Consider the following 21,168-nt stretch of genomic DNA (forward strand, 5'->3'; position numbering starts at 1 on the left):
GATCCAGTCTCCTTTTTTTGTAAATTTATTAATAACCCCCTTGCTTTAAAGTACTTTGTTTAGTATTTACAGAGAAAAACTATTGAAAGATTCACTTGACCCTACAACTACATAGCAAAAATATTGCACAAATGTAAAGTTTGTGATAATAGACAGACATCTTCAACAAAAGACGATTTCAGCATAATATACTAAAGGTGTTTCTTTGCCATCTCAGACATACATAGTACAATTTGTAACAAACTGGGTATTGCTTACTGACACCGTACTGATAGTGCGCTTTTGACGGCGGCTTTTGGAAGAGTTTTACACGAAAAATAATTTTTTTAATTGGTTGCATTTCTTCTTCTCTTAAATGACTGTTTCTCTATCACAAGAGAAGTTACACGAGCCTTTTCCAGCACGTTAAACTTTGCGTGACAATTTACTTATCAATGAAATAGGCGACTTGCAATTTTACCGCAAACTCAAATATTCAAATTTGGTAGAATGAAATTCGATAATCACACTGTCTTATTGTGTGACGCGGTCCTAATCTCTTTAATTATACTTCTTCAAGTGTTGCTTTCTTCTTGACGCAGTGCGAGAAAAGTACAGTTATGTTTCCTACGCGACCTTGCATTTTATTTGCAGAATTGTAGAATTCAACTGAGATTATGTAAAACGCACAAAATTTGTCTGTGACTTGAGGGCGTAAGGAGTTGGCATAAGGAATTCGCTTACCTGTTATACAATTCAACAGAAAATACATGATACTCACAAAATTTGGCATCCTAGTGAACAAAACTACCTCTTTGTTCACTTCAATTAGAGATAGCAATATTTCCAGGGGTGTGCAAAAATTTTGGAAATTCCGGAGGGGAGGGGGGTAAATTTGGGGGCTGATTTTGGAAAATCCAGAGGGGAGGTGGGGTCATACGGCAAATCTTTTCCATGGGGGTGGTATGGATATTTTCTGGAACCACACATTTAAATAACAGTGCATTTACAGCAGTAAAAAGGGATGCAAAGTTCTAAACAAGGTATGTGAAAGAGGTACCATTTGTCAATAGAAGGTATATGAAAGGGGCACCTTTATTGTGAAGAGTGGTATATAAAAGGGTAAGGGGTTGGACCTTAGGGCGGAGCCTCCCTGTATAAAAAAATTTGTTGAGGCCCCCCCCCACCCCCAAGGTGGTCTATTGCTTTACGTAGTACAGTTTAGACTGCAGACCCATACTCTGAGTTGGAATCCCACTCTGGTTACTCTAAATTCTTTTTTCATTTGAAACTGAACAGACTTTTTTTATGAACATTTGTTGAGTAGAAATTTCAATGGCGGTTGAATACATTACTAGTGAAAATGGTATGAACTTAACTCATAAAATATAATCACAAATTTACTTCTGTAGAAAGAATCCCGTATGATTAAGAAGTACAAGTGAGTGTATGGATCCTATACAAATAACCACTGGGTTTACATTATGTATCAACATCAAAATGTCTCCCTCTGGCAAACCTTGGGTACATCAATGGGTCATGCAGGGGTTTGACAACTTACTGTAGTTCTTACTGAGGTGGGGAATTTAATACAAAACAAATTATTGCATCATTTTTCACGTCTCTAATACCATGATGAAAATCATGCATTTGCATTAGTCACTGGTGATTGTTCCTGCCAAGAGAGATGGCTAGATGCATGAACCAGTGACCTTGTCTTTGACGTAAATTGAAAAAAATTGATTTACATTGTATGCAGTAAGTTTACCAGAGGTGATAATTGTACTCCAAGCTTCTAACACTAGTCTTTTAAATTTTTTAAAGACAAAACTTGAGTACTATGCTGAGCCCTTGGATTATTATTGTCAATGTCATTGTAAGGTTAGCTACAGTGTATGTTAATTATGACAAAATGTGCTGATTATGTGATAATTATACTTACAGGTCATGGTGACTTTGGTGATAAAAACATAGTCCATCAAGCCAATGTACTGTGTGTGTGTATAAAGAAGAATTTATTGTTAAAACTAGAGGTATCCTCGAAATGCAATGTTTTCCTCTTGGTGTGAAAGCATGGTTGTTTTTAAAGAGTAGGAGCAGGGCTTGAAAAAAGTCCCATCCGGTCATCCAGAAGAGTGAAAAATCTAAATGTGAAGGTAGCTAAAAATTGATGTGTAGAAGGGGTTTCGATTTTTTGTATGGTTTTACTGTTTCAAAAGTATATTCAACCAGCAGTTATGGTAACTCGAAAAACCCAGTTTTAGTCAACTCAGCGTGCCAAGAAAGTCGTATCCGATAGCCCAGGGCTAGTGGATTTTGCTATCGGGCTAGTGATTTTTGTTCTCAACCTGCCTGATGGGCAAATGCTGTTTTTTGGGAAATTCAAATTACAGAAGGATTAATTGTAATCAATCCTGTTAATCAAAAGGGTTTGGGGGCTGGTTGAAATGACTAATGTGGGCCAGTACATACTAGCTACAGCTTGCCCGAATGGCAGGCTGTAAAACTGGCTTTCTTTGCAGCCTGTCAACTTTTTTATGATTAATATTAGTGGTAAAATAATAGTAAACGTTCTCTGATGTTGGCAAAGTCTGGGTTGGAACAACCTATGAAATCCTCCGGGCCCGGTTCCTGAAAGGCCGATTAGTGCTAGTCTAGTCCTGATTAAAAATTAATTTTGTTCTCTTTTCGTATTGACCTTCCTATGTATTGCTTAGAGTAACATTTTGTGTTATCATTACCATATCTTGGAGTGAAGGCTCAACAGTATTTTGTAAGCTTGAGTTGCGTTTTCTCCCCGGGGGGGGGGGGGGGGGTACTGCCATATATGGGCTATATAGGTATGTGCCGCTGTGAAGGGTATGGTTTTTAAGCAGTTTACTCTAGGATAGGGTATATAAATCAGAGCGTTTGGCTCTAGAATAGGGTATCATTTTTCAGGAAACAGATCAGTTGGTTGAAGATTTTATCTAGACTAGGTACACAGCTACTCTAGGATAGGGGGATTTGGGGAGTTTACTCTAGTATAGGGTAGCAAAATTCAGCTGAACTAGCTCTGGTAAAGGTTAAGGGTTCCAGGCTCCCAGCGGCACATCCCCACCCAGAAATTCCTAAAGTGCCCCCGCCCCCTTCGCCCCGGGCGATTTCTTAGACAAGAAAACTTTGATTAAAATTTTGCTTAATCCTGGGTTAAACTTAACCAGGAACCAGGTCCTCGCCCTGTAAACCTTTTGTGCACAGTTTAGTGACTTACTTGTGTAGTGGTTGTTGCCTGCATCACAGATGAAACTAACTCTGGTTAAGTCCGTCTGTGAAACAGCACTGAAATCCTTGTTCTGGGCCCCAGCTGTGCACCTGGATTCAAAAACTGTTAAATATTTCTTTCAATATTATTTTGTCCCCATTTTGCAATGCAAAGAGTTTTTTAGCGTACAGTTCAGCTGATAGATAAGCGTCCAACAGACACGCAAAACACTGGCATGTTTTTGGCGTTAATGCAAAATCGTTAACTAGTCTGAAAGCACATGTTTAAAACTAGCTTTCGCTTTTGTTATGCACTGTTTAATGTTTCATTGTTTTCGCTTTGTTTTCCCTACCCTGGGTAACTACATGTATAACAGATTTAAATTCGACAATCAAGTCGAGGATCTAGTTTCGCGAGACAGAAAACAAAAGATTTACCCAAAACTGATTTCTCGATAATTTCACATAGACATACAGCTGTAACACAACACAGCATGGTTTATTAGCACAGATGACTGTATGCTCGAAACAAGACAAATTAAAGTTATAAAGTGAATGTTTCTTCAAGGACATCTATATGGTCTTACCTTCAATACAAAGTGTTGCTAGTATGTCGGTAATGTGTCAGTTAACTGTCGATCGGTTATCTGTCAGTTTAGGATAGTTCTTCACAATTACCCATTGTTTTGACCCGTCACAAATAAGCCATGACCATGGTAAAATTTGTTCGGCCAGTCAACATGACCGGCAACAGTCCAAAACCTACTTTGTGCCCTTCTGTTACCACTGTATCCTCGCTTATTAATTTTCCTACTTTATTGGACAGGAATAACAAGCAGTGAGTAAGCAACATCTATTGAACTATTCAGCACCACTTATCATGGTATCCTGTTTTAATGGAATCACAGAATCATTAGCAAGTGAGTAGAGATTTAAATACAGCTAGAAACTTAGTGCAGAAGAGAATAATACAGTCAAACCTCTTTAATACGGACACCAAAGGGACTAGGGAATGTATGATTTTTGGCATTTCTGGGATCAAACGAACAGTCCGTAATAGAGATGTGTCCGTAATAGAGAGGTGTCCATAAGGAGAGGTTAGACTGTAATGTCATAGTGCATTATTTTTGGGCACATGCACAATGCTATATTCAAGGCTTTTGGCAGTCGTAAAAGTTTGACATTGTATGTAGGTAGTAAAAAGTAAAATGCGAACAAGTTTGTTCCAGCTTTTGCTTCTCTATGCTGAAACAGAAGAAGAGAGAGGCAGGGGCAAAAAGCATTAATAAATTGATTTTTAGGTTAGTAAACATTGTGAATGAATAGAATGCAAGACTGGGGAGAGATGTGAGAGAGATGGCTTGCATGCTTTGTGCAAAGTTAAACTCATCACAAATAGATGAGCTTGGGAACTGGTGCCTAAAAGGCTAGCGGGGTGCCAGATGCCAAGCTGCAGGGGAGGTATCCATGGCAACCCTGGAACGCGGGAACCACCCAAAAAAGCGCCCGCTAACCGGCACCGTCACACTGAAACAATCAGTGGAAATAACTTACCTGAAAATACTTACCCTGATGACCCAATGCAAAAGAGGGAGGGAGGAGAGGGTGCAAGAATCCGCAATGATTCGCACTAGCAAAGCGTTTGATCCGCAAAGATCAGCTGATAACACTGCACGTGTAAAGCAATGAACCTTGAAACCCTGTGAAACCTCTCGAGGCCACCCCAAAGGTCACGTGCCGCAGATGGGGGAGACCGCTGGCTGCATTTGCTCACATTTTAACTTTGCCTAAATGATATTTAGCCACATAAAACTATTTTTATAATTGAGAAAAATACAACTATTTTGCAGTCTATGTTTGTCATTGATAAAATGACACAATGGATGACCGTTGGCCTAAGGGGAAACAGGGTCTGGAACGAGGGATTCTGCTCCTGTATTCCCACTCCATTTTCACATTTTTATCCTGCACTTTTTTTCATCGCTTTTTGGAATCCCATTTTTTGTTTCTCAAGTACATTAGTTGAAAGTCTAATTGCTGCAAAACCCTGTAAATGTATGATGTAGATATTTTGAATTATACCTCAGTATGATGGAATGGAAGGAAAAAAGTGGAAGAAATGAAGAGGAAGAGAGGAGGGTTTTTTCCCCCTCTCTCCCTACTCCCATCTCCTCAATGTTTTTTCCTGCTCACTTTTCTTTGCACCTCCTCCAGTATTTGAACACCTGAACAGGCTATTCTCTGGAGCTAGAAGACTCGTCTGATTTAAGGGAACAGAGCTGAGATCATTGTACTGTTTCGCATAAGTTTAACTGATCAAATAATTTTGAGATTAATGATAGATGAGTCATCTATCATCTGTCAACTTAAAGCGCTCTCGAAAAAAGAAAACACGCTAAAGTAAAGTAGGATCGAATATTTTCACTAAAGGCTCTTTCAAAATAGCGCAATAAAGTAATAATAATTCCCATGTTTTCTTGTGGGGAGAAATTCAACGCCTTTGGTTTGTTTTGCCGAGACTATGGTATTGTACTATGAAATGATCCAAATAATCGAAATGTTCGAAACTACTGATCGTTTTGTTAAACAAACGCCTCACACGCTTTATCTAACTTTGGAAAAGCTGAACGATTGAAGTGTTCACTTTGCAGAAAAAGCACAGAAAGCTGTTCGCTTTCCCAGGCAACTTTTTACGTGTGTCCTTTCATGATTACCTTTTGCTGCCACAGAGTGAATTAGTATCAACGCTACAAAACGGTGTTGTAACGAAAAGGCGACAAACACTACAAACTTCTTTCAGGTTAACACTTATAAAGAACTTCATGCGCCTTCTTGAGGCTTGCGGTAATTTTCTAGCTTCTAGCTTGCAGTGAAGATTTTTGACTTCTTTCGTTTCAAAGTTCTTGCGGGTAAACCACAAAGGGTCCGCAAAAATACGGCACTTTCACTTTTTGCGGTGGCTTGCATGTTCTTGAGGCGCAGCAACTTCTTACGCCACTTTTTGCGTGTGCATAATGTTGGTTCTGTACTAGTACTGTATATGCAGCTTTCCTTTTTAGGGACATGCATTTTGGAAGGAGAACATTAAAGACATAGTACAATTATTGGAATAAAACGTTTAAATTTGTTGTCTAAAGATAACGACAGCAGATTTGCGTAAAATAGGTCTTAAAATATGGGAATAAAAAATTTCCCAGTGATGGCGGGTCCATGTCCCTCACTCCACTAAACCCCCCCCCCCCCTCCCTCTTAGAAAAGTATATATTTTTTGCCTTACCGTCCATGAATGGTCCCTTACCTGCTGAGCTAAAATTTAGGGAGAACACTGATTAGATGTAAACGCTTGAGCAATCACTAGTATGCTAGGACCACAAGCTCATTCCTGGCATCCAGTTGTAAAAGTGGGGCTTTAGACTGCTTGTCTGTTTGTAATAATATTGTTACTGGACAGCCTCGGTTACACTGCATAGCTTGCTTTGATAGGAGACACCACTGAACGCTCACCTGGTTGATTCACATTTGCTGCTAGAACCTAAGATTTCCCAACAGACATTCAAATAATCCTGCTTCCCATACCCAGATTTTGGTGGATCACGCTTCCCATAGCAGTCTTATCCCTTTTCCTGTCAGAATATTTTGCATTTTTCCGAATCATGCACCGAACTTCGGTCAAATCCCAGATCCCAAGAATACCTTTCCAATCCCTGGGGAAAGCCATTACAGATCATGGGGGGTGGTGGATAGTAGTATGAGAAGGTCTTTGGTTTACTCCACTGGGTCTTTGTTCTGGTCCATATAGGTTTTCTTTTTAGTCCAAAAGGTCTCAGGTAAAAGGTCTTTGTTTCAGAAACATCCACTGTAAATTACTTACTTTTCTACATGTTTCTTTTTTTTTAAAGAGGCATTGGCAAACATAGATGTCTGTGTTAAAAGTCAAGTTTTGCCTGATCCTGGAAAAGAAGCACTAGTCAGCCATGTTGATCAAAGACATAAATTTCTTCAGTCCTCGTAACAAACAATGGTAAACTTATAGCAATGTCTAGTTTTTTAATCTTTATGTGTCAGTTACATGTACATGACTTGTATAAAAGTTTATTTTCTAAAAATATTGCCCTTATGGAGTTAAATGGTATGGGACATACATGGCCCAAGATTGGAAGTGATATGGGAAGAGCTATGGTCCATATATGTTTATTATGTGGATTTGATATGGGCTACAGCCCTACATATCAAACCCATAGATGTCTCTCTCTTTCACTCTGTTATCTATTGCTATGGGATGAATACATATTTCGTATTAAAGGTCCATACATTCTCCATAGCTTTTTGCTTGGGAATGGTATGGGTGTGCCCCATAGCAATAACATATGATCCTCACCCTGTTCTGTGGGATTGCTATGTATTTCGTAAAGTTTCATATAATTCCCATAGTACAGCATAGATTGATCAACTGGGAATGGATATGGGAGTGCTATGGGACCTTTGATTCACATCCCATATCAATACCATAGGACCCAAAAATTACCCTCACAAACTATAGGAAATGTGTGGGATCTTACATATATGCACCCATAGGCAACCCATAGTTCAGTTAGTTTTCAAATACATGCCCTCAAAAAACCCGTATGATTTCCATATAATGACTGTGTAAACATATTCAACTGAGCAATGGGAGGGGATTGCCTTACTAGCTACTACCATTAAACCCTTACTGCACAGGCCCTGTCCAATAATGTCAGTATTTCCTAAATTAATATGCAGCAAAGCCACTGTTTGACATTTTCAAAAGCTTTAATAAAAATGACCATTATTTTAAAATCTCTGAAACTCTTGTAAATACAGCATTAATTTTATGTCTTATACTGAGTAAAAAAGATAACGTACTCGTTCAAAAATGACACAATGAAACAGAAGGTGAAGAACTACAAAGCATCAAAGATAAATAAATTCTGAAATAATATTAAAAATCCTCATGAAAGATACTGTACATTCAGAATCAAGAAATTTAAATCTAAAACTGTCCTCGTGCCTGTTTGCTACGATTTGCTTCCTGTGGCTTTGCAACATGCAGTCTTTGGGGTTTTCTTATCTCCAGACATTTCATATTAATTTTTTGCACAACTTGACTTGGCAAAGGGCATTCTTTGGAAAACTTAGCACAAACTTTGCCTGAAAAAAAGAAAGAAGCAGAAAAGGAGAGTTAAAAGAGAAAAAGAAGTTTGAGCCTTTCTCTGACCCTGTGTTACAAAACATTTCACTATCAAAAAACAAGATAAAACAAGAGGCAAGACATAACCGGTATTTTACCCTTGCATCAAGAGCCTGGTCAGACCAGGGTAGACCGGGGTCAAAGCCTGGCCCAAAAGCCTCGGTCAGCCTGGCGATAGGACGGGCTGGCCAAGCGATAAAAATCCGGGGAAGCCGCGGCTATAAGCCCTTTGAAACTCAAAGTTATTTTCGAATACAAATTCTCCAGACTGATCTCCATACATTTTGTTAAAGAGTTAGTCGAGAGAATTTGATAAAGGATCAAAGCATTTCTCTTTTGTGATCATTTTACTGATTCTCATAACCTTCTCTTGATAATGCATTGATTTTGTTGGTAAAAGATTGTTGTTGGTGACCCTTAGTTTTTATTTATTAATAAATATTAATTGTTTAATTTACAACTGATTTGTAACTTCCAGGTGCCCAGTTGCTTCCTATGGAAGTCAATGAAATTTGCAGTGTAGTTTACCTTTTTCCTTTATTTTTTATCGTGATAGTGTTCTAATGCGGAGCGGCAGCATGCTGTTATAGCATACAATGAGGCAGAGGGTTGTTTCGTGGTTCAAGATCTAAACTCAGCACATGGTACTTATGTAAATGATTGCCGTGTACAGAATGCAGCTGTGAGACTTGCCTCCGGTGATGTAATAAGGTTTGGATTTGGTATCCTTTTAAAAATGACAACAACAGTAAAAGAAAGTGTGTGGTGAGTGTAGTCCTAATTAATGCCCCAATATGACTGTTGTTGACAGTGACTGACATTTCGACAACCTTAAGTCATAGTCAGAGTCATAGTGAGTTGTATCTTTTCAGTTGATGATATTTGATATTTTGCTCGATATAGTTAAATGAATTTACAATGCATACCTAATGTATTTGATTACAGAACTTCCTTAACATGCGTACAACTACACAGGAAATGCAGGTTTTGAATTTCTTGTTGATTCATCCTCAACACTTCATTACCCATCCTTGGGTCTGTCTAAGCCATGGGAATCATACAGATTCCGTATTCTGTCATCACCAATGGCAACATCACAGTCAGGTGGAGTCACCTCCCTTCCTTATATCAACACTGTGACACCAGTTAGTACTGATGGTGTACCACTGTATACAAGCACTGAACCAGTCAGTTTGCCTGGGACTGGTGGCTCAGTATCAGAAATAAGAGGCCCATCTGATCCAAAGGTTAGTAAGTTGTTATGAATGCCAGCCTTCAAAGAAAGTCATGTCTGATAACTTGGGGGTGGTAGATTTTGCAATCAATCTAGTGCATATTCTTTTCTCAACTTGCTTGACGGGCAAGTGAAGATTTTTGGTGAAATTGAAATTTAAACAAAGCGAGGTAGATTATTCAGTCGGTGACACAGCTGCAGGTCGAAAGAAGAAACCCAGTACTCCCATTAGGAGTGGAACCTATGACCTTGTGGTTACTAGTTCAGATGCTCTACCAATAAGCTACATGAGACTCATGGGAGCTAAGGTTACTAAACTGGGTTCATGTGACAAACGTATTGCATACTGCTTGGACTAGAATATTGATATGTGATAGAAATGTGATGGCGAATTCAAGGCCTGGTATATATGGTACAGGTCAAAATTAAATTCAGGTAAAAGGTTGATTCTCAGTTTTCCTTGTCTCCTAACCCTAATAATATTAATGCGTTAGACCTAGGATACAAAGAAAAAATGAGAACCAACTTAGGTTAAAATTTTATCCTGAGTTTAATTTTGACCTAGCTGTAACAAATATACAGTCAAGAGGTGTTTATTAATTGACTAAGTGACACAGGCAGCTCTGAAAAAAAAATCTGACTGCTCCCAAGGAGCAAGGAGTAGAAACCATGATCTTCTGGTTACTAGACCATGCTCTATAAGGTCACTAAACTAGGTTCTCCCACAAATCTTCTTAACTCTGTGGCAGGATTTGCTTATTGTAGTGTGGTTGTTTTTCAGGCTAATGTTATGCCACACCCTCTCTGAGATCTCGCCCAACAAGTGCTGGCAGAGAAAGGATACCTGGTCCTCCTGTTGCTAGAGGTAACTATCATCATCATTTTCATCATTATTATCATCCAGTCTTTTCAGTTGGGATGCTGTGAATAATGATCTTATTCCATGCATTCCCCTCTGACATTGTGCTCGCAAGGTCCTCCCTGTTAATTCCGGAATTTCTCAAGATCATATCGTTGAATAAACACGGCCACTTAATTGGTTTCCGTAGAAGAAGGGATTGAATAATCGCCCCCTAAAACTATAATATACCGTAAAATTCCGAAAATAAGCCCCTCCAAATATAAGCCCCCCAAATCGGTAACGCAAAAAACTCTCTGTTAGGTCGCCCCTCCAAATATAAGCCCCCGGGGGCTTGTACTTGGAAAATGGCCCTCAAATACAAGGTAAAACAAAGCAAAAACGGTAAATTTACGTCCAACTATAAGGCTAGCCCAATCGATTTTGAAACGCAAATTTCCCTCCGTAGATAAGCCCTTCAAAAACGGCCTTTGAAAAATATGAGCCCCGGGGCTTATTTTCCAAATTTTATGGTACAATATTAAATGATAGTGCAAAATACAAGGGAAAGCAGTAAATACAAAAAATGTTTGAGTGAGGTGGGGCAGCCAAAGAAGAATATTACATTTCCGTTAACAAGAAGTTTAAGGTGATTAGTCCAAGAGTAAGAAATGAGAGGAAATGGAGTTTTCAGGAGAATGTTCACCAAAAATGGTACACTGCCCCGTATACTATTTAGGAATAGACTAATCAAGTTGGACATTCCTGATTAAAAGTGAAATTCTGAATATGACTGGACTAGTCTGGCCAGTCTGCAGTTCTGATGGAGTTAAAGTTACAAAGATTTGTTTGTTTTGGTTGCTTATTTGCTTTATTTGCAGTGGGTTTTCATGGTTTTATTTAAGACCATTTTTAAAATGATACCCTCGCAGCAATTGTTTTGGTAGCCAAACATAGCATGGAATAATGACGATTAGATGTATGTAGTAGTAGTAGTCATCAGAGATTGAAATCAAACTTCTTATGTTTCTTTAAAATTGTATGCTAACATTAAGGGCACTGTAAAATCTCTGTGATACTTTCCTCTAAAGCATTCATAGGCGGGAGAGGACGGGGGTTAGGGAGCCCAGAGGGATAGGCGGCAGGAGGGATATGAGTGGTGGGAGTTCTAAAGGTGCTGGAAGTCAGAGCTTGCGTGTAATATTCTGCAATTGAAAAAAGTCTAAAGGGAGGAAACCCCGGGGATGGTACTCCCTTTTAGAAGCCATATAGATATGTACTGCCTCAAAGGGTAGGGTTATTGGGCCGTTTCAGTCTCAACTGAAAAAGGGTATAGACTTTGTAGATTTTGGTCTGGAACCAGGAATGGTTTTCAAGGGAACTGCGGGAGTGTATAACGTATTTATTTTGTCATTTTAATTCCAAAAGGAACAAGAAAGCAAGATAATATGCGAATTTGAAGTGGATTTTGAACAAATGTAAGTAATTTTAGGTCTGAAAACGGGTTTGGATAATGAAAGTTTTTGTCTGAAATAAGATCAGGATTTTAAGAACCGGGTGGCACATCCCTACCAAGATTTCCCAGAAATACCCCACTGGGGAAGGAAGGCAAGAAAAAAGTGGCAGGGGCCAGTAATGCAAGGTATGGGAGGTAGGAAGTTTAGCACCCTCTCTTGTCCCCCCTGCCTGTGTACGGTCGCTAGATTCCAGAATTATTCTCTTTTGATTTGAGCCATCATTCGGCAAAAAATGGTTAATTCTGAGGTCACTAACAAAGCAACATGAAACTCCTCAGTCATGAAATTGCATGTAGAAGTGATGCAAGGGACTCCTTAATGAAAATAAATTGGGTAATTGCTGTCTCGCTTAGGGTTGGAAATTGCAGATTTTCAGCTTTCACGTAGGGTGCGAAAGACGGAAAGAATGACATTTAATATTCATTCTTGTAAAGGTGTTGCTCAGGTTTGTGCGCAAAGAAGCACCTGCATAAAAAATCTAAAACTCCGTCACACTGTGTTGGATCGAGTATGGTCTTCTTTAGGGATCCAACAAAGCATAAGCCACTCTAAAGGAGCTGAGCAACAAAATTCATTCCACCAAATTGAGAGAAACATTAAAGATAACCCCTCAAAACATTAAAAGAAGGTACAATTAACAAGGCAAATGTAAAAGAAGGCTCGGATGGACAAAGTTTAAGAAGATTGAAACGGATTGCAATTCTGGGTTTTGAAAACTAATTAGCCTTACAGTTATTCAAAGTTGTTTGCAACATTTGATATAATGCTTAGACTGCATAATGTTTGACAAGAAATTGTAAGTTTGTCATTTACAAGTGATTTCTTTGCTAACGTTAAGTTTCATAGCGCATTAACACAATGAACTAGAGTCTCCCCTCCTTAAGAAAACCCAGTGAAAAAAAAACAAAGCAACAACTCGTCAGGTTTATCAAACTTTTTGGTACGTTTGTAGCCGCCCACGGCTTACTGCACGACAACAACGTGACATTCTGTAATGCAACGTTTTATGGGGTGTTAACCCGTAAGCTGAACATTCGTTAAGGAATTCTACTCTTGGTAAAGTCACCTGCATTTGACATATTCAACAATCTGGAAAAATCCGGTGACAATTCGATGTTTGAAAGGGAGCGAAAATCGTCTTATTGGTAACTCGTTGCTACTGTCGCCTTTGTGATTGCTAAGCGATTGCAAAGCCGCTTGTGATCACTTTAAACAATCAAAATGCTGTTTGAAATCATTTCACGACCATAATGTGATGCCTTCTATTTTTACTATTATCAGAGCTGGAGGAGAGGATTCAGCGTTTTCTAATGCAAGCATAATTCATCAGCTTCGTGAGCAAGTATCGCAGTTGCAAGCGATTGTACAAGAGAAGGAAAAAACGAGAAGGCAGCAGCGCAGAAACTAGCGATGTACCAGAATCAACTGCACGCCAAAAACAATGAAGTTGCTACTTTAAAGGACCAATTACAGGCACAGGTTTGTCCTAAATATTGCCAGTGGAGATACTCTCCATGATGCCTATACGGGGAGGCCCCGCCCAAAAGGGGTACCTTTTTCAGGCTTCGGGTATATGTATAGAGTAAGGATTTCGTGAGTTGAAGTATATGAAAGGATAGGGAAAATCGTCTTTTTTATAGGTGTTCAGAAGGGGTTTTAACTTGAATATTTCTAGCCGACGCATCTTACGGCCGTATCAATTTAATTTATTAAACGCTAGGCAAGAAGACTAACTGATAGTAGGTATGAGATAGGGGTACCATTTGTCAATGGAAGGTAACTGATAGTAGGTATGAGATAAGGGTACCATTTGTCAATGGAAGGTAACTGATAGTAGGTATGAGATAGGGGTACCATTTGTCAATGGAAGGTAACTGATAGTAGGTATGAGATAGGGGTACCATTTGTCAATGGAAGGTAACTGATAGTAGGTATGAGATAGGGGTACCATTTGTCAATGGAAGGTAACTGATAGTAGGTATGAGATAGGGGTACCATTTGTCAATGGAAGGTAACTGATAGTAGGTATGAGATAGGGGTACCATTTGTCAATGGAAGGTAACTGATAGTAGGTATGAGATAGGGTTACCATTTGTCAATGGAAGGTAACTGATAGTAGGTATGAGATAGGGGTACCATTTGTCAATGGAAGGTAACTGATAGTAGGTATGAGATAGGGGTACCATTTGTCAATGGAAGGTAACTGATAGTAGGTATGAGATAGGGGTACCATTTGTCAATGGAAGGTAACTGATAGTAGGTATGAGATAGGGGTACCATTTGTCAATGGAAGGTAACTGATAGTAGGTATGAGATAGGGGTACCATTTGTCAATGGAAGGTAACTGATAGTAGGTATGAGATAGGGTTACCATTTGTCAATGGAAGGTAACTGATAGTAGGTATGAGATAGGGGTACCATTTCTCAATGGAAGGTAACTGATAGTAGGTATGAGATAGGGGTACCATTTGTCAATGGAAGGTAACTGATAGTGGGTATGAGATAGGGTTACCATTTGTCAATGGAAGGTAACTGATAGTAGGTATGAGATAGGGGTACCATTTGTCAATGGAAGGTAACTGATAGTGGGTATGAGATAGGGTTACCATTTGTCAATGGAAGGTAACTGATAGTAGGTATGAGATAGGGGTACCATTTGTCAATGGAAGGTAACTGATAGTAGGTATGAGATAGGGTTACCATTTGTCAATGGAAGGTAACTGATAGTAGGTATGAGATAGGGGTACCATTTCTCAATGGAAGGTAACTGATAGTAGGTATGAGATAGGGGTACCATTTCTCAATGGAAGGTAACTGATAGTGGGTATGAGATAGGGGTATCATTTGTCAATGGAAGGTAACTGATAGTAGGTATGAGATAGGGGTACCATTTGTCAATGGAAGGTATACGAAAAGGACTACCTTTTCTGTCAAAAATGGTATATTAAAAGGTAACAGTTTAGATAAGGCCTTTACCTATGGAACGTTGTTGAATCCTGATTATATGAGCTTTGCTTCTACAATTATGAAAAGGGTTTTGAGGGTGTTTTAACTAGCCGGCCGTAAGCAAGATTATAGTTGTTATTATGATTAATAAACATCGTACTTGTTTTCAATGAGGGATGGCAAAAGCACGGTAGAAGAGTATTAATTATAGCTGGAGTGTGGTGAAACAGGGAATGATTGCAAGCAGAATGTTTTCAATCTGCGTGTTGCTTCATGTGCTTTAAGCGCCGGCAACCGGAATTTTACTTGAGTTACTATGAAAAACTATAGAGAAAGTAGGCTTACTGCAGTAAATTTAAGGGGAGAATTTTTCAAGGCTTTTTTTTTTCAATGAAGGAGGAAGGATTAGCAGAGTTGGTTAGTACGCAGCCTTCTCTGCGGGAGGTCCTCAGTACGATTCCCAGGTGTGACCAGGCTTTTAGCCAGGATTTTGAAAGTGGGAGTCCAAATTTTATGTGGGCCAAAGGCCCACATAGCATGGCGCCTGCGGCGCCATGCTCCTAGGGGGGTCTGGGGGCATGCTCCCCCAGAAAATTTTGAAAAATTGAAGCCTCTTAGACGTGATTTCCGCAATTCTGACAGCTGTAAACGTCTTTCAATTTACCTATTAAACCGCTATTTTTCCTTGAAAGCTTTACTAAGCTATCCTTTCCTCAACTTACCTTGTTTAACATTGAATTATATATGGGACAGGAACTCCAGTTGTTATGAAGAGTGATTGAAATTTGAAGTTGTCAAGCCATGATTTACATGAAAGAACAGATATGCGTGGCTTTGTTGGTCGAACTGCATTCTGGTCTACAAGTGCCAGTCTCCCAATCTCAGAAATGCAACATCTTTTATTATTTTCAGTAAAGAACTTTAATTTATGTGTTGTGTAGTCATTATTTACATTCAGACAATTGGTAGCGCAAAGCCTAAGACCTTTTCAAAGAAAACAAATCTACTCAATTACAACTGTAAGTCAGTTTAATAAACCAATATAAGGCCTAAACTGTCGAACTGTCGAACTGCTTATGGGCCTAAATTGTGCGTTATTTGGATTTTATATTCTTCGCGGTTGGCGGTCGAAAATTACTCTAGCTGCCTCGTAGTCGACGTCTTCAATTGGAATCCCGGCGTAGCTTAGCCTGATCGGCTTGTCCAATTGAGTGATGTTGAGCAGCATCCTGGATTTCGTCTTGATCCGATTTTGACAGCTAAAGACCCTCTCAGCTTCTGCATTGCCAACCAACGTGCGTATTTATTTATAGCAGACGGCAAAGTAGCCTTGGGACGACTTGGTAAGTCAATATCACTGAACAGCGGCTTTGCCTGTGAAATCGCTTCGCTCAACTTTGATTCATTTGATCAAAACAGAAAGGAAACTCGCTAAAAAAGTGTTAATATAGAAGAAAAATACGACAGCAACACCAAAACAACTCTTGAGAGCAAAAAGAAATGTAAGTTTCAGTAATTTATAGACACTGTTTTGTTACATTAAGCACAGAAGTTCGTAAATGGCCGCCCAAAACAGGCCGTCGAAAATCTCCCAGTTCTGAGAACTGGCCGTCCTTTGGACGGCTGGACGGCCGCCTGGCTAAAAGCCTGGGTGTGACCTCAAATCCTTCTTTCGACTTCTTCCCTTTCTGTGTAGCTTTAAATACGCGTAAAACGGATCACTGATGGACAGAGGTCGGATAAAACGAGCGCACTGTCGACCTCAGGGTTGTTAGGGTGGATTTCCACTGTCGCGTAATTTTTATCGTGAGAACGCGCGTAAATAAAATAGAGACAATGTGTGGAAGGTCACGCCTAAACGGAAAAGTTGATCCTTGCTCAACTTTCACGTTTACGCGTGGCCTTTCATACCTGTCTCTATTTCATTTGCGTGCATAAATTTTACGTCCGTTCACACGGAAACATTACGCGACAGTGGAAATCAACCCTTAGTCAAATGACTATTTCGAGCTACCGACATAAAAGAAGGACTCTTTACCTTTACCTGTTACTGTTTATTGGGGCGCTTGTTTATGTATTTTGATTTCCTGAAGGAAGTTTTCTTCGACAACTTGGAAAACGTTCTATTTTAAATAGAGTTTCACTGTAAAAGCTTATGGAAGTTGGATATTTTTGGTTATTATTCACAGCCTAAGGCTTCCGCTTGGGTTAAAACGGACCCAAACGCAACCACAAACAAGATCGCATCGTTGCGCACTGACATCGCTGAGAAGGAGTGAAGAATTGCTCAACTATCCAACGAAAATGAAAAGCTTAACAGGCAAAAAATGCGGTCCACGACACTGCTGAACGGGTTACAGAGAGAAAACTCTGCAAAGGACGCCTTAGTGCATTAGGCGAAGAGAGAGATTGGAAAACTTAAGAAGGAACTACGTGAAAAGGATTCAACAATTTCCACCATGTCGACGAAGGTTAGGTATAATACACGAAAACTAACGTTGCCTTAACCTCGAAGATAATTTTAAACGTAGCCTGCGAGTAGAGCTTTCTCTCAACACTCCCCCTTCGTTGTGAGGTTTCGAGAGGCGCCCTCAGCTACGTGGAAAAGGCAGTAGCAAGCTCTCCATTTCTGGAGGGAACGAAGCCAGCCTCGAGGGACTCGCGACTCCACCAAATGGCCATGGAGAGTTTGTCCGCAGGGTACGACGTGAAACGATTACTTTTTCCGCGTTACACGTTCGGCTGTATCGAGGGTTCACAATAGGTTTTTTGGGATCCGGGATTTGCCTTATTTGAATCTCGGGATTCGGGAGTTGCCTTATTTGAGGGCCGGGATTCGGAATTTTAAAGCAAAATGGAGCTGAGATGTGCACGGGATGCTAGTCTCCCTCGCAGCCGTTTTAGTGTCGTCAGACAACGTTCCTAGTGGAGGCAAAATCCTTTCTCAGGTTAAACCATAAAAGTTAATGCAAAGATCTGTGTAGCCTACGTGGCAGGCGCTATATCCCCTACCCCTTTCGACGCCTGCTACGTAGGTTTTGAAATGTGGTGATTTGAGTTCGAATAGACGCCTTTAAACTGCCAACAGCTGTCTAATATGAAACTTTATAAAAAACAGCCTGCGAGCAAGCTTTCTATTTTGTGTGGGGCGAAGCGAGCACGTGTGAGGCAGAGGAAAGTAAAGCCCTCGTTTCTTTCTTCAACCTACTCTCTCGTGTCTCCTGTCGTGTGTCGCTTGCATGTGGCTTCAAACAATGTAACTCCACTGAAAAGCTTGCTCGCATGTAGAGTAACACAGAAGAGTCACTTGTACAATCAGTCGACTACACATAAGGGAGTTTTAGTAGAGGCGTTTTGAGCGACGCACGTCAATCGGAAGTCAGGTCGTTTCCCTGTTAATGCCCTGACGCCACCAGATTTGTTTTGCTAAGTGTTTTAACTCTTATAGAGACAATTTGCCCTAAAATTAGGGCGAGGCCACTAGGCAAAAGGCAAAAACGCTCTTTCCAGTTGACGTGCATCGTTTCAAAATGTCCTTTCTTAAGCTCACTATTGAACCGTTGGAACTAAAGCTACAAGGCAGCTTAAGCAACTACGACGGCGACGGCTACGAAAACGTCACTTAAAAAGTGAATTCGCGTGGCTTTAAACTTTATCGCGCTTATTCCATCTCGTTCAATTCGTCAAATATTGACAAATTTTCCAAGAGTTGAACTCTAAAAGACTGTATTGAAGTTCAGAGAAAGAAAAAGAAGGTCGTTGTCTTGTGCTCACGTCCTTCACAAAACGTGAAATCAGGGAGTTTCACGTCGTAGTCGTGCAGTGACGGCAAAGAAATGTACAAAAAAGCGTGATGCACGTGCAAAGTTGTTGTTTTGCCAATCCAAACCTATTGCTTTTTTGCTGTTCTCGTTGCCGTCGCCGTCGTCTTTGCTTAAGCTCACTTATATGTCACTAAAAACGACAACGTTCAAACTGTCAAAGTGCCTGATCTCCTTTTAACATCCTGTAAAGTATTTTTCACTTAAGGGTTAATCAGGGGCACCCAACGACGGTTTGCTCCTAAATACATTGAAACACTTTTTAGGCTATCCAGAGTACTTTAAGATATCTAGAAAAGCATTCTAAGCGGCGTTGTAAAATTTTTATCTGTTCGGTCATCCTAGGGGAACATGAGTCTTTTCGAAATCACAAGGGCTTCAGTATTATTTTCCCGAACATTTTAGATGAAATTCGACGTATTACGAAAGTGAGACATTTTCTTATTCATCTCTGCATCACATGTTTCCTTTTTTCAACGAAAAATAACCTAACTTGGGAAGTAAAATGCGAAAATTAAACTTCAGAAAATCGTAGGGAATTTATTAGATACGCTTTGAAAATTGTTTATGAATGGAACGGTCATCTAGAAATTTTTAGCCGTCGTCAAGTGACTGATAGAACATTCTAGGGAATAGTTGCTTTTCCAAACAGATATTTTAAAGAAAACAGTCGTTGGGTGCCCCTGGGTTAATAAATATGTACAAACTGTATGTAACAATCAAGCTTTGTTTCTCTTATTTTCAGCTGGGAAGGCAGAAGGCCGCTAAAGAAGTGGAGAAAGAGGCACAAAAATTAGAACAAGAGCTTTATGCAACAAAAGGGGTAAGAATTGCGTGATCTGTTATAAAGGACTTCCCAACTGAAACATCACCTTTTTTTATTTTAGAGTTCTGGGTTTAACACCTTGTAATCGGTCTTATAATTAGTAAACAGCCAGTACATAGGTACAGTTTCCATCGTGTTTCATTTTCCGTTATGTGGAATAATGGTTAAGGATGTACTAAATAATTAGTTAATTTAACTATCTTTACCATTTCTCCAAGAGCCTGTTTAAATGGAGGTGGGGGACCCAAGGCAGGTGAGGTAACCCGCCTGTCCTTATAATCTCTCATTTTAATTTGATCATGTTTACATGATAGGTGGGGTGACCCGCCACATCTTACTACACCTACCTGGGGTCCCCAACCTCGTAAACAGTCTCTAAAATCATGTGCTTCTCTTCATTGAAATTGCGCCCGCAGTAAAATATTAAATTCACTTTTCAAACGCTACCAAGGACCTTTCATTTGGTCAAAAGTCAGTAGTGAGCTCAGAAACTTGACAAGCCTCAAAGCATTTAAGTAACACATACGCGGTGTGGACCTTTCTAGCCATGTAGATAATAATAGTAACTGCTGTGACTTGTGTAAATTCTGAGTCATGAACATTTATATATAGTTTTAGGTTTTGGGTAAGATCATTAATTTAAAAGTCATGTAATAGATTAGTGCCAGTTCTTAGGGAAGTGTCCCCAATTAGCTAATATAACTGTTGAGCTAAATACATTGACAGTAAAATAAAGTTATTATTATTATTATTATTATTATTATTATTATTATTATTATTATTATTATTATTATTATTAAACGCTTAAAACTTTTTAGTACATTTTTTTTATTACATACATACGCAACGGAGTGTTAGAGATATGTTAAGCCTATATTTTTCAGATGTTTACAGGATAATTTGGTTGGCTAAATTTCATGGAAATTGGTCAAATATTCGCAGAGTTAAGACGCTATGAGGGATAAATTCATGGCAAGCCTTACATAACTCTAATCAACAATGTTTTTGTACAAAGTTACATGTAATAAGTAAAGCCAAGACAATTAAGTATCCTTTTATCGTCATTGTTAACACGTTTTACACGAAGGCTATTGATAAACCCACATTCATTTCGGTCCAGTTCATTCTCCTAAGCCGCCATTTTATTTTCGTGCACAGTAATTTTTAGGGAGTTATTATAACTCCAAAAATGGAGTAAAAATTTTAGGTACATGATAACCCCCTTTGGCGGGTTACTTTAACTCCTCACTATTAACTCCAAATCTGAGGTGATTTTTACTCCTGAAAAAGAGTTCTTTAAACTCCTTTTTGGAGTTAAGATAACACCGAAAAAAATGACTCTACTGTAAGGAGTTAAATTAACCGCACTAGAGCAGTTATTATAACTCCTTGAAAATTACTGTGTGCTCTTAAACTTCCGCTGTGACTGTATTACGCTTGCAAATGCGTGCAGCTAGCGTGCAGCAGGAAGTTCGTTTACTTGTTTACTTAGTGTATGGATTCGGCTTTTGAGCTTTTGTGTTGTTGATACATGTTCATGTTTTCAAGACAACAC

The 21,168-nt window shown here is 39.4% G+C and overlaps 1 long non-coding RNA gene and 1 pseudogene across 1 annotated transcript; both read left to right on the plus strand.

Moving 5' to 3' along the window:
* The first annotated feature begins 1,838 nt into the window (after positions 1–1,838).
* Positions 1,839–7,243, plus strand: LOC140935629 (uncharacterized). The gene is made up of 3 exons (XR_012165229.1): positions 1,839–2,135; positions 4,049–4,142; positions 7,122–7,243. It is a non-coding gene; the product is annotated as an uncharacterized lncRNA (long non-coding RNA).
* Positions 7,244–8,124: 881 nt separating this feature from the next.
* LOC140924258 (uncharacterized) overlaps positions 8,125–21,168 on the plus strand; it is a 44,665-nt pseudogene continuing 31,621 nt past the window's right edge.

Source organism: Porites lutea, chromosome 1, assembly GCF_958299795.1.
Source record: "Porites lutea chromosome 1, jaPorLute2.1, whole genome shotgun sequence".
In the NCBI taxonomy this organism is placed as follows: domain Eukaryota; kingdom Metazoa; phylum Cnidaria; class Anthozoa; order Scleractinia; family Poritidae; genus Porites; species Porites lutea.